This window comes from Danio rerio, chromosome 18, assembly GCF_052040795.2.
Source record: "Danio rerio strain M-AB ecotype USA chromosome 18, GRCz13ab, whole genome shotgun sequence".
NCBI lineage: Eukaryota > Metazoa > Chordata > Actinopteri > Cypriniformes > Danionidae > Danio > Danio rerio.
The window spans coordinates 6,049,844-6,062,008 of record NC_141038.1 but is presented as its reverse complement, the minus strand read 5'-3'; the positions used below and the strand labels follow the sequence as shown (position 1 = coordinate 6,062,008).

At 36.7% G+C, this 12,165-nt stretch overlaps 1 long non-coding RNA gene across 1 annotated transcript in view; it reads right to left on the bottom strand.

Moving 5' to 3' along the window:
- The window catches only part of LOC141378800 (uncharacterized), a 100,356-nt gene that overhangs the window by 70,975 nt on the left and 17,216 nt on the right, over positions 1-12,165 (bottom strand). Inside the window, exon 4 of the long non-coding RNA XR_015514665.1 lies at positions 11,139-11,261. This is a non-coding gene — a long non-coding RNA (uncharacterized LOC141378800). The remainder of the gene's footprint in view (positions 1-11,138; positions 11,262-12,165) is intronic.

The following is a 12,165-nucleotide window of genomic DNA, read 5'->3' as shown; positions in this document are numbered from 1 at the left end:
GCTGACAAATAACTCTGGGTTAAACAGAGTTAAAAGATTTTTTTAATCGCACTGTAAAGATATCACCGTATGACATTTGTAAATGTCATCAACACTTTTGCACTCTTCATCAAATATGAAGATAATTTGGTGCAGACGTGCGTGTGCGTGTGAGGAGCAGCAGGCAGTCGGTTAGAGACTCAGAAAATGTCATGAAGGGTTGATAGTGGCTGCGTTGAGTATAAAGGAGCTGTGAAGCGAAAAGACACATTACTGTGACATTAAAGAGGTCTGGGATGTGCTCATAAATCAACGCGAGACGTGCCGAGGCACCGCGGATGATGTGCTTTGTGTGAGAGGGCTAAATGTGTCTTGAGCGGTTGAAAAAAAAAAAAGGCCAATTTTTTTGCAATCGCTGGTTAAGAAGGCTCTGACCTGAGATGACTTTGCACCTCCGGCTGCCATATCAATCACGCAATCATGAGACATGTTAAGTGATAACCAAAATTCACATGTGCGACGAGCCGTGCATGAAGGCCTCATTCATTTATACATGAAATGGGGCCGTCGCTTCCGTTAGATCGAGCGCTTTTTATGTTCACTGACATTAAACTGACCCTCCTGTTAGGCTGGGTGAATTTTCGAGGGCTCTGTCATGTGGACCGATGGGTTTATTTTTGCTCGAAGGTGCACAACACCTAAAGTTCAAGTGCTGTAAAGTTTCCAGGCCATTTTCCGAATGACGCTTTTTGGAAAGTTCATGCAGCGTATTTAGTGAAGTGTCAAATAGTGAAAGTTTAACACATCAATAAAATCATTTAAAACTATTTAAAATACTATAAAACAATGCTATTATTAAAGTTAATGCTAACAACACCCTACTGAAACAAAACAGCTTAAACCAGCCTAGGCTGGTTGGCTGGTTTTAGCTGGTCGACCAGGCTGGTTGTAGAGGGGTTTTGGCCATTTCCAGGCTGGTTTCCAGCTATTTCCAGCCTGGTATTAGCTGGTCAGGCTGGGAGATGACCAGCTAAAACCAGCTATGTCCAGCTTAAACCAGGCTGGTCAAGCTGGTTTTAGCTGGATTTAGCTAGTCATTTTCTAGCCTGACTAGCTAAGACCAGGCTGGAAATGGCTGGAAACCAGCCTGGAAATGGCCAAAACCCCTCTAAAACCAGCCTGGTCGACCAGCTAAAACCAGCCAACCAGCCTAGGCTGGTTTAAGCTTGATTTTTCAGCAGGGCATGCTAATCCATACTGGAAACATGTTACCAACAAGCTAAATCATAGCTACTTGAACATGCAAACATGCTAATTCATATTGAAACATAATCACAACATGCTAATCCATAGTGGTAACATGTTGACAACATGCTAACTCATACTGGATTATGCAAAAATAATAATTCACTGGTTACATGCTAACAGCATGCTAATACATTCTGGAAACATAACCAATGCGCTAATTCATACTGGAACATGCTAACATGCTTATTCATACTGGTAACATGCTAAAAACATGCTAGTCCAAACTTGAAACATTCAAACAACATGCCAATTCATACTTGTAACATGCAAACAATAAACTAATTCATACTGGAACATCCAAACATGCTGATCCATACTGGAAACATGTAAACGACATGCTACTTCACGCTTGCAACATGGTAACAATATACTAACTCATAATGGAAGATGCAAACATGCTAATTCATACTGGTTACACCGTAACAGCATGCTAATCCATACTGAAAGCATGTTAACAACATGCTAATTCATACTGGAGCATGCAAATCCATACTGGAAACATGCTAATAACCTGCTAATTCATACTGGAACATGCAAATATGCTAATCCATACTGGAAACATGCAACCAACATGTTAATTCAAACTGGAACACACAAACATGCTGATTCATACTGGAAATATGCTAACAGCATGCTAATCCATAATCAAAACACATGCTAATTCATACTGGAACATGCAAACATGTTAATTCATGCTGGAAACATGCTAACGACATGTTAATTCACACTGGCGACATGCTAACAACATGCTAATCCATCATGGTTAAATGTTGACAACATGCCAATTCATAGTGAAAACATGCTAACAACATGCTAATCCATACTGAAAAAACATGCTAACAATGTGCTAATTCATACTGGCAACATGCAAACAATATACTAATTCATACTGGGATATACAGACATGCAAATTCATACTGGAAACATGCAGACATGCTAATTCATACTGGTTATATGCTAACAACATGATAATCCACACTGGTAACATGATGACAACATGCTAATTCATACTGGAAACATGCAGACATGCTAATTCATACTGGTGACATGCTAATATCATGATAATCCTAACTGGTAACATATTGACAACATGCTAAATGATACTGGAAACATGCAGACATGTTTATTCATACTGGTGAAATGCTAACAACATGATAATCCATACTGGTGACATATCGACAACATGCAATTTAATACTGGAAACATGCAGACATGCTAATTCATACTGGTGACATGCTAGAAACATGATTATCCATATTAATAACATGTTGACAACATGCTAACTCATACTGGAACATGCAATTATGCTGATTCATACTGGTAACATGGTAACAGTTTGTTATACTGGTAACATGTTGACAACATACTAATCCGTACTGGAAAAATGATAACAAATATGCTACTTCATTCTGAAAACATGCTAACAGCATGTTAATCCATACTGTAAACAGGCTAACAACATGCCAATTCATACTCGTAACATACTAACAACATGCTAATTCATACTCGAACCATGCTAACATCATGTTAATTCATACTGGAACATGCAAATAAGCTAATGCATACTGGTAACATGTTAAAAACATGCAAATTCATACTGGAACCATGCTAACAACATGGTAATTCATACTGGAACATGCAAATAAGCTAATGCATACTGGTAACATGCTAAAAACATGCTAATTTATACAGGAAACATGGTAACAACATGCTAATCTATCTATCCATTATGTGCAATTGAATATGTTGGTCCATCCAACCATCTACTCATCCATCCATCTATCCATCCATAATGTGTAATTGGCTATATATCCATTCATCCACTCATCATATGTAATTAGCCATCCATCCATCCACCCACCCATCCATCATGTGCAATTGACTGTGTTTGGCCATCCATCCATCCATCCATCCATCCATCCATCCATCCATCCATCCATCCATCTATCTATCTATCTATCTATCTATTCTTTTTCAATCTACCTAACTCCTACAGCAGGCAAACCAGCACTGGCATTAACTAGTGTCATGGAGAAAAAGGCACTGCCAGAGGTGGAAAAACTAAAGACTCCGAATGTAAACGTGCTTTATTATCAATGCAAAAGCTCACAGAACGTGCTCAATAATGTTAGAAGCTTTTTAGTCAGCCTCGTTTCAGAGAGCAGCATTGTTTACAGGCTGATTAGGGAAATCATTCGCTCTGCCATACGGACTAATTGGCAAATTTGTAGTTTTCGTGCAAAATTCCAAGCTGATTACAATGATCTAAGAGGTTCGTTTGTAATCCAAAGAGGGTCAGAAGTATTTGGGGAACTGCTTGTCTTGAATTCATAAGTTATCATTTACAATTATAAAGTTGCAACCGAGAAGAATAGAAACATCGGTGCAGATGTTCGACATCAGGAGTAATATGTTGAGTATTATACAGAAAAAAACGACATGTCGACTCTCTGTACTGGCTCAATTGAACAGACAATGGTTTTTGCTGGAGCTGGAAATAAGATCATAACCTTTCAAACAGAAATCAGCTCCATTGTGAAGCGCTGTACAAGAATGGAAGACATGCTAGCTATAAGTGAGCTGCCATTCGTCTGGTAATAATGTAATTTAACACCAAGCAGTCTCGCAAGCATCTCTGTTCAAACACGCTGGATTCATTAGCTTTTCTATTCCTCTTGTATTTTGGCTCAAACGGCATTGTCTTAGATTTTTGTGTGTGAAAGGGGTTTCAAATGAAGGTTTAGCAAAGCTGTGAGACTTAAAACAATTGACTTTTTTGCAAGACCAGTGAATAATGTAATCTAAAAAACCCTATTCAAGCCTTTGGTTTCCATATATTTAACCTGAAAAAGAAAATCAGATTAATTCTGCTACCCATTGTTGTAGCTCGCAAGTAACATTTTAAGAGCCTCTATAATTAACCTTCCAGTATAGTTAAACTGCTTGTGACTATAAAAAGTGTATAGAATCTACAGATGGAGTTACTAGGTCCAGTTGTCATCATTTTTCTCAGAAAACATATTTCTGAAGGTGCTGTTGACTTGAAATGTTCAGCGGATGTTGGTAACAACCAAAGCAACCCATATATGCAAAGAAAACAAATCTAGTTAGTTTAGAAATGAAGTTACGTTTAATAAAATGACACAAATAAAAAAAGTATTGAACACATGAAGAAAAGGAGATGTAGAGAGGCATTGAAGGCTCAGACAGCAAATTCAATCTCTCAATAGTTCTTCAGCAACCTTCTGCTCTTCATCAGTGTAAATTGATATCAGCTGCTTCAGTCCTACATCTACATTAGCAGGAGGATGAAGACGAAACCAGGGCGGACATTTCAGCAAGACAATGATCCCAAACAGCCAAGGAAACTCTCAAATGCTTTCAGAGAAAGAAAATCAAGCTGTAGAGTGGCCCAGCCAATCACCTGATGTGAATCCAATAGATAATAACGATCAGATTTGATAGACGAGACCCACAGAACCATCAAGATGTGTACACTCTGCTGAAGATTAATGCATGTGACTTCATTCTTCATAAGAGAGGCGTCTTTAAGCTGCCAGCACCAATAAAGCCTTTATATAAAGTATTAAAAATATATATTTTTAATACTTTAAGAACTCATTTTCCAGAATTTATTTTTATGTTTGTATTGTTTGTTTTAGCAAAAATCTGGGTCAATTCCATGTCAACAGCTCTTTTAGAAATATTAATCCCCAACATGTTCAATACTTATTTTCCCTGCTGTATATTTGAGGGCTGAAAGTGTTTGTTAAAATGGTGAAAAGAAAATCAAGCAAATGAATGATATTGATTCTATAAAAGCCAGTGCCATTTTTACTGTTCATATCACTGCGTTTACAAGTGCTGGATATGGTAATGAAGATTTGGTGTATAAGCGGTCAACCAATCATAACAGTAGATTAGATCTGACCAATCAGAGCAGAGCAGGTTCAAAGAAAGGAGAACATATCCTTGCACACTGATTTTTTATTTATTTATTTTTTATTCTTTGTTCGTCTTGTTTATAGTCTAAATATTTCACTTTTATTTTTAAATCAAGAAACATGTTCTAGGTACGCAACAAAAATGCTGTCTTGTTTTTAAAAACAAGACAAAATTAAGTGGGCTTTTCCTTTAAAGCAAGAAAAATAATCTATCAATGGGGAGAGCAAAATAATCTTGATTTTGCTTTGAAATATGATTATTTTGCTTGTTTTACAAAAAAAAAAAAACCTCACCTAATTATGACTTATTATTTCTGAAAATAAATTATTATTTTTCACTTCTAGAAAATACTCCCTATAATTTAACTTTTTTGATATTTTGACAAGAAATATGACAAAAACGTAAGAAATGGCATTTTTTTCACACATTTTCCTACGTTTGTCATGTTTGTAGTCTAATAATGTAGATAAATATTTTAAATTAAGAAGCATTTCCTAGACAGGTAAAAAACATTTACTTGTTTTCAGAAATATGTCAAGCTTTTCTCTCTAAACCCTGTCAAAATAGTTTTGTTTTTGTTTTGTTAAAACTAAAAAAATACATAAATTTTGAAAAAATAAATAAATATATATATTTAATATTTTTAAGTATTTATAATATATTTATAAATATATTTATAAATTATATATATATATATATATATATATATATATATATATATATATATATATATATATATATATATATTTTTTTTTTTTTTTTTTTTTTTTTTTTTAGAAAATGTCACTTTTAGATTTTTGGAATAGAAACAAGACAAAAACTGTAACTAGGACACTGGAGAACAGAGTTGGAGATCCAAGAGTAGTTTATTAAACAGAGAATGGTTAGACGGACAATGGTCAATCAGGAGCAAACAGGTACATGCTGGAATATCCAGAAGCGCTGTCAAAGTCACAGGCGAGTGGTCAGTACAGGTAGCAAAGAATCAATATAAACGGTAAAACAAGGCAAGGCTCAAACATGAAAAGACTTTGAAGCGCTTTGTGGTGTTACAGAACAAGACTCAGCCCAGAAGTGTGTGTGTGTGTGCTTTGTATATAGTCCTCGTAATCAGTAAGAATAATCTTCACCTGTGTGTGTGTATCAGTCCAGATAGTTTGCAGCTGTAGCAGGTGTTGATTGGTGCTAAGCATCATGGTAGTTGTAGTTTGGTTCAGTGGTAGAATTGTAGTTCTCCAGCTATCTGCATATGCTAGATCGCTGGTGATCGTGACAAACAAAAAATTGCAATATGATGCTGGAATGGATTTTATGTGGTCTCATTTTGGCCTTGAGTTGCATGTAAACCTATTCCAGGAACCTTACAAGTATTTCTGTTTTAATTTCTATACCGATTTTGCACTAATAAGCTTCATATTTGCTTCACAATCTGACAATTTCAAACAGGCAGCTTGAACAATAATACAAGCTTCAAATGCAACCGATGGAGCGTAAAGCTGATCTCAAACTTGAGACATAATACATCATGCGCACTAGGTTAGCTTTAAATGCTTTGCCAGCCGTAAAGCCCATGCGGCTCTACTGTCATCATTATTATTTCATGACTATAATGCTTGCAAGGAATTGCTGGATATTCCAGTAACCAGTGGCTGGTAGGGGTGTGTGATATTTGTCATCTGTAATAACATCACACTTGTTTTATCAATGTTTAATTCTCTCTTTTTTTTTCAAAGTGACTGACAAACTTATTTAAAAGAGTGAAACAAAAACACGTCTTGTGTGCAAAAGCACTGACTGTGCGAAGAGGCCTATAATAATACAGTTAAAAGGAGTACATACTTAAGTAAATGCTGTTTTCCCAAATACCAAGACTTACAAGAATTTGATCTATGTGAAGATCTATCTATATCACAAATTAATGCAACAACAAGCTACAGTGAAACTGAATAATAAAGTCTGAAGACAAACTTTATGGTGGCTTGAGAAAGCCTGTTGGAAGTAGTTTGTGTTATTTGAAACAGTTTGAAAAAGTTTGGATATATTGAACAAAAAAAATGTATAAGTATACACTATATACTAAAATATATAAAAATATATAAGTAAAATATACCTGACAAAAGTCTTGTCGCCTATCCAAGTTTATGGAATAACAAATAATAACGACTAGTTGATCATTTGGTATTAGAAGTGGCTAATATGAAAGGCAAAGCCCTCTAGATTATGCTTATTTTACCAAAATAAACTATGATCATGCCTTGATTTTTAATTATTTCATTAGGACAGTGCGGTCTGACTTTGCTTAGACAAGTCTTGCCACCGAACAGAAATAATGTGCAGTATAGAATATAAAGTCATGCTGCAGTGGAGACAGAATGAATATTGTGTCTGACTCGAGCTTGGAGGACTGCATCCATACATCTCTGCAGTGACTCAAATCACTTAATAAAAAAGTAATCTGGAATTGCAAAGAATGCTTTCTTGCAGGACTCCCAGAGATCATCAAGATGCTTTGGATTCATCTTCAATGCCGCCTCCTTCATCTTACCCCACACATGCTCAACAATGTTGATGTCTGGTGACTGGGCTGGCCAATCCTGGAGCACCTTCACCTTCTTTGCTTTCAGGAGCTTTGATCTGGAGGCTGAAGTATGAGAAGGAGCGCTATCCTGCTGGAGAACTAGCCCTCTTCTGTGATTTGTAATGTAATGGGCAGCACAAATGACTCGATACCTCATGCTGTTGATGTTTACGCTCCATGTTTAGGCTTAGGGTCCGTTCTTCGTACCTCGCTTAAATGATTTAAGATGATTTGGCAGATCCTGGATCTTTTAATCTTGATAACTGATCTCTCGCTAATTTGGTTCTTCAAACAAGTTCGCGAATCAGATTAGAATGTCTGGATGAACTGATCTGAGATCGCTGCGTGTGTTGTTAAGGACAGATCTATCGATCCTCAAAATCATGATCAGCAATGCAACGATTGGCTGACGGCACAGCAGCGTAATGACATCATCTGATTAATATTCTATTATCCATGTGAGCAAAATTACATCAAATTAGCAGTAAACGGCTTGTTAAATATGACACGCAGTAACTTCACATTTGTTGTGAGCTGCAGGCTTTCCACTTTCATTTGTCAAGACAAGAGTATTCATCATGTATTTCAATGCAAATCAGTGTATTTAGTTCTACATTTAGAAAAGATTTTCTTTATTATAGTACAGTTTTTTAATCGGTGTAAAGAATAACTGGTTGTTTCCAAAAGCATTTTGATATTGGTAAAGGCGTCTGCAACTTTTGTGAATCATCAAATCATTGGCATATTAACTGTCAAAACATGTTTATGACTGCATAAATGTATTATTGCTTTAAAAAAAGTCACATATTGTGCATTTCTATTATACACAATTTGTACTAAAGCGATCTAAAAAGTTCATATCAATAAGTTTTCTCTTTGCACCACCAGGTGGCAGTCTTTGTATTTTCATTTCGAGGGTGCAGATTGCATACGTTTTATTAATATGTAAAACTTTATTTATTTTATTAATGACTATAACTTTATATATATATAGTTAAAAACTACTATTTTCCCAAGTGTATATAACTTTTACTGTGAGAAAATATCAGAACTCGGTACATACTTTGTATTATCTTTGCTTGAACTGAGCCGATCTAATCCTGTTTATATGATTTGAACCTGCTCCCGATCAGGTTTGACCTAGCAGATCTGTTGCCATGACAACAACTCTCGGATCAGCTTTGAAGAACGAAACGATCCTGGATCGTGTCAAATCGTCAATATCCAAATCCAGCTAACTGAGTAATCCACGTACGAAGAACAGACCCTTGGTGTAACGATCATCTTTAAACCAACGGGATACAAAAATAAAAAATAAAAATAATAAAAAAAATGGTTCAATTCTCTAGTTTCAGTATTCAAATTTTATCATGGATTGATGTATTTCTTTGTGTATTAGAATCACAAATTTCTCTGAAAAATGTCTTAACAATGAAACATAAACCCAAACAACATTTATACAATAACACAATACAAAAATGTGTGTGTTTGTGTGTGTGTATGTATGCATTTATATGTGTGTGTGTGTAAAGTCCAAAAGTCCGTGGATGAGTGTACGTGCAAAATTTATTGCTCTCACCGCAAAGTTTGAGTCCATATAAATGATACCATCTCAAGTTGCCGTACATCAAATGTCCTCCTAGGATAGTCTTTACTGTGGTTCTGCAAGACTAATGAGTCCAAAAGGGGCAATAGATCCACGCAAACAAATGTCTTTCGCACACGATTAATAGATATAACAGAAAGCTTAGACTTAATTATGTGGCAGCACTACAGCAGATCTTTTGCATGACCCATACTGAATGTATCCCCAAACCATGAATTTTCCTTCACCAAACTTGACTGATTTCTTTGAGAATCTTGGGTCCATGCGGGTTCCAGTAGGACTTCTGCAGTATCTGTGATGATTAGGATGCAGTTCAGCAGATGATTCAACAGAAAAATCTACTGTACCTTCTGCCACTTTTCCAAATGATCAACTAGAAGTCAAGTTAGTATTTGTTGCTCTTACAACTGGGATTGACAGCAAGACTTTTGCCTGGTAGTGTATATAGATAGATGGATCAATAGAAAAATAGATGTGTGTAGAATAGGGTTGTAACGGTATGAATTTTTTACGGTATGATAATCGTCTAAAACAATACCACGGTTTGACGGTTTCGCGGTATACGGTATGTTACAAATGTTACAAAATAATAGAACAGTGAAGCAAATTTGACTTTTTCCAAATAATATATTTTCAGTTACTATAAACAACACCACTTACAATGAACAAATAAAAAAATAAGAAAATAATAAATAATGTTTCAAAGTCCAAATAAAGTCCAAATAAACATGGTGCAAATCCTCAGTAAAAAATAGATATAAATATTTACTATACTATAAATATTTACATAACGAAACTAGATTCAATATGGAACATCCTTAGGTTTTATGTGCCAGCATGGATATGGTTGTCTGTGGATATGGATTTGGATGTGATTGTATGCAATGCAGACAAACAGCTGCACCTTCATTTGCGTCTTTTGAAAACAGCAAGAGCAGCAGTTCGTCTTTGCTGTGTCACTGTTTTGTCATGTTTCTGTGCTGCTGTGCATGCAAAAGTACTTAGTATGAGAATTATTTCATGCAAAACTTTTTTTTTTGCGTTTTATTTAGCCGCGCATAAATGTATGCCTATCTCTCATTCTGTGTTGTTCAAAAAGCTCGTTTTTGGTCCACAAACAAAAGCGAAACCTATGCTTATTGGTTGTGATATAGCGAGTTTGAACCAATCTGGGCGTGGAGGAGGGAAAATGCATCAATGTATCGTGTCTGGTTTGTCCGGAGACACAGTGACGAGCGTTTCTTTGTCAAATCAGCGTTGTCAAATTTTAATGACGTAACCACACTGATTCCGGAGCCTCCGGAGCCGCGAATGTTATGTGATACAGCACTGGAAAGCTGAGATTCTCTTCTTTATGCCAATTTTTGAATTGTATGAATCGGATCAGCGGATCAAAAGTTATTAAACATTTAAGAGCAATACTTATTTTTAGCCGCGGGCGGCTGTCTCGGTCTTTAAGGGTTAAAACCGTTGATATGCAATTGTTCATGGTATGATAATCGTGCACGTTCAAATCGTGGTAGACCGTCATACCGGTATATTGTTACAACCCTAGTGTAGAACCACGTGATTGAAAACAACCTATTAATCAGGGATCGCCACATCGTAATGAACCACCAACTTATGTTTTACGCAGCAGATGCCCTTCCAGCTGCAACTCATCACTGGGAAATATCCATACACTCTCATTCACACACATACGCTACGGACAATTTAACTCACCCAATTCACCTATAGCTTATGTCTTTGGACTTGTGGGGGAAGCCAGTGCACTCGGAGGACATTGAACCAGCGACCTTCCTGCCGTGAGGCAACAGCGCTACCCAATACACCACTGCTCTGCCTCTGAATAAAACAGTAATAAAAAAAAGTACTTTAAATATTGATAACATATTAGTTGTTATTATTATCATAAATCATTATCGGTCAATATTTCGCACAACTAGTGGCTGGAAGCCTGCAGTTGATCACCACCCCCTCCCAGAAATCAATGAAGTCCTGTCGCATTAGCAAAACTGCATCTGTATTCCCGGCTGTGTTTCCAACACTTATCTGCACACAGACTGGATCAGAAGACAATTATTATTTTTAAATAACCAGAGTGGAAAGGGACGATAAACACTGGTAGTCTGGAATTATAATATGATTTTTATTTTGGTTCATGGCTGGAAGCGCCCAAAGCGGAATTGCAATCACGTTTGCGGAGGACACTGCGGTGCGTGAAGATTCCTGCCATGGGGAACATATGTAATTACGCATAACTCTCTCTGTCACGCAGAAACACATATTCATATGCCAAATGAGATTAGCATACCAGTGGCGCATCGTCATATACATCACGTTCCCTTTAAAAGAGCCATTATCGCACGCCAACACTGAAAACAGCAGAAGATATATTGGCATGTAACAGAGGTGAAGGTATTATAAACAATCAAGCGCAGTTCACTCAAAAACACTGTAATTTACTCCTGGGAAAATGTGCTTTCGCCAGCTGAAGTGCTCGTGCTGATGAGTGCGTGTGGAAGAATATACACCGATAATGCTGATATTAAAGGGCCATGAAACTCCCTCGTCTCAGCAGGGTGTTTTCACACCTCTACTTTGGGAAAAGTCAGAAAAGTGGGCGTGTCCAGCTTTGTTTAGGGGGGAGTGTCAGAGGAAGAAAAGAGGGATGGTGTGGGAGTGTCTATTTGGGCACACTGAGTTTCAGAGTCAAAATACACACACACACACACAGGGGTCAAGGTGA